This window comes from Squalius cephalus, assembly GCF_949319135.1.
Source record: "Squalius cephalus genome assembly, chromosome: 6".
Taxonomy (NCBI): Eukaryota; Metazoa; Chordata; class Actinopteri; order Cypriniformes; family Leuciscidae; genus Squalius; species Squalius cephalus.
In genome coordinates, this window is record NC_137127.1 from 11,331,019 (window position 1) to 11,334,160 (window position 3,142).

Consider the following 3,142-nt stretch of genomic DNA (forward strand, 5'->3'; position numbering starts at 1 on the left):
TTTTTCCAACTCGTAACTGGGAGTACATCGTTCCAGCCAACCTGTAACCCGTGTTTTTCCAACCTTATACCCGTGAAAGTGCACTGGAACGGCAGTAAAACCCGTAACTTCCCACCCGTGAACACGTACTATATCGATGTACTCCCAGTTACGAGTTGGAAAAACACTGGTTACAGGTTGCCTGGAACGCGGCATAATCCATCTCTGATCAATCTGATGGAACAGTCATTGACTGTTTCCTCTCCCTTGTACTGTATCCTGCTCTATAGTCACAAATGACAAATTAAAACAGGTTATTATCTATAAATCACTAATGTAAAAATAATTCATTACATTTGGTTATCGGAAATTGCAAACAAGTTCTAAATGTCTATAGAATCAATATCTTTAGAAATCTATAGGTGTACCAAATGATTCATTGCTTGATTAACCATTATGTTCATTTAGTTTAAATAGTAGACAAAATGTATTAGAAGTGAACGAGAAGATGAAGATGAAAAACAAAAGTTTGATAGTAAGAGCTTTACGAGCTTATTTTGTGTTTTTGATTATCTGTTGTTGTTACGTTGTGGGTTTTGTTTCTTGTTCCTTGTTCTTGTCTGTCACGTGATCCCGTTTCAGTCTTGTCATTGGTTAATCGCCTGATCATTGTTCACAGGTGTTCCTTGTCTTGTAGTCTGTGTATTTAATGCTGCGTTCCAGGCAACATGTAACCCGTGTTTTTCCAACCTTATACCCGTGAAAGTGTGCTGGAACGGCAGTCAAACCCGTGACTTCCCACCCGTGAACTCGTACTAGATCGATGTACTCCCAGTTACGAGTTGGAAAAACACGGGTTACAGGTTGCCTGGAACGCGGCATAAGCCCTCATGTTTGCCCTGTGTCTTTGTCTAGTATTGAATGTTTCTTGTTCTGAATTACCATGCAGTTTCAGCCTTTGTTTTATGTTTGAGCATGTGTTTTTGAATTAAAGTTGCATTTGGGTTCTCTACATCTTGCCTCCAGTGGATATCGTTACAGAATACTAGACCTAAATATGGACCCAGCAATCCGCCTCTTCCGCCTCAGCCAAGGTAACCGTCCAGTCGCATTATGTGGAGGAGTTTTGTGGACTTTGGCAAGGGGTGGATTTCAATGATGAGGTCTTAAAGTCTAGCCTGGCAAGCCAGACCTACATCAAGATGTTAGGTCTGGTAACTCACCATAGACACGGCTCAATCCGAGGGGCGGGATAAACGGCTGTCTTTCAAATTCCCTCTGCACGCAATAGGACATCGCTTCAACCAACCAGAGCGTTTTCCCAACAGCGGCGCTAACGTTAGTTGATAGTTTCAACTTTTGAATCTGGCCAGCAAAACTATGAACACATCTTCCTTTTTTAAGAATGACTTAAGTGCCGTTCTTTGCTCTTTTCTCAAAGAAAAACTTAACTCCAAGTCCTCCAGAGTCGCGGTCAAAGCCGATTCGAAAGACTGTTCTCGAGCAGCAGCCGCCATTCTTTGTTTTCAAGTAGCAGGGAACCGTCGCAACTCTGTCGTCATTATGTTAAGCCCGCCCCGCCTACTCTATACACGATGTGATTGACTTGACCCAATTTAGGTTTTTACAGCGCCGAAAGTCAACGGAGAGTTGCTAGACTACCCTGGCTGCAAAATAAATTTTGCTGCCGCTAGGGTGCGTCTAGATTTCTTGGCTACTTAAAGACATGTTTCGCCATGGACTTGATAAATCCATTTATTATCTTGTGACTGCCAATACCCCTAACTGCACTCTGGTGCATTACATGGACTTTGGTCTACATCAGGGGTGTCAAACTCAGTTCCTGGAGGACCACAGCCCTGCGGAGTTTAGCTTCAACCCTTAAACACACCTGATCAGCTAATCAAGTCCTTCAAACTTATTTGAAAACTGCATGTGTGTGTGTGTGTGTATGTTGAAGAAGGGTTGGAACAACTCTGTAGGGCTGTGGCCCTCCAGGAACTGAGTTTGACACCTGTGCTCTACATCTTGCCTCCAGTAGATATCGTTACAGTTGTTGTGATATTAGTAGAGTTTTGAGAACATGCTCCTTACTTGTGAAAATAGTAAGCAAATAAAAGACTGTATTAAAAGCCATATATTATGAGCCCTGTGATGGACTGGCCATATGTCCAGGGTGTTTCCCCTGCTGAATGGATGAGTTATATAAAAAAATATAAAAAAAGATTGTTCAAAGAAATTAACTTCATTTGCAGAAGTCAATAAATGAATAAAATGGCTGAGATTGTCAACTTATTATATCAGTCTGCTCTTATGACTTGCATGCTATGGCTTATCTGAAACTTCATTTGAGACAAAATTGCCAGCTGAGTAGGAACACTGAATAGACTTCATGTGATCATCTTTCTCATTGCAACATAATAAACTGATCGTGGAGTAGGCTACTTATCAAAATGAGTTATATAATTTACTTAGTTCCACAAAGGCAGCCGTCAGTGGCCTCAAGATGTCACTATGCTGAAGATTCATCTAGCCTTTTTACAGAATCATGAATCAAAATGTCTGGGACAATTTAAGTGAAAAGTTAAAATGAAAGAAAGAAAAAAAAAAGCTTGGCCTATATTTGATAAGTCCAATTTTTGCTGTAATGGCAGCACTCAGTCTGCTTGAACTCCACAAGTTTGCGTAAACCCGATGATCATCCATAATAATTTGAGAATTATCCAAAGAGCATCTTGTGCTTGACCTTTTGTACAATGGAATTAAAATGGTCAATGTCACAAATATGCTCATTTGATTAGCGACCAAACAGTGCCGCATCTTAAATATTTCTCTCTCATTTGACACGTGTTTTATTTTTATTTCTATTTGTTTGTTTGTGCAATATTAGGATTCTTATTCTATTTGAATTGTCTTAAGTCATTCATTTCTTTCAACTAGCCTAGTTTAAAAATACATTAATGTAGGCTACATTTACTTTTCCATTTCAACCATTATGAAATCAGGAAAGGTGCGAAATGAAAGCAATAGACTTTCATGTGTTAAAATGTGTTAACGTTCTTTCTCGAACACCACAAAAATTCTCTGATGATGACACGCCACTTGCTCTTGTAAAGCAACACGTGAGCATCTCTGTAAAAGACTGACAGTTTGAGGATGACAT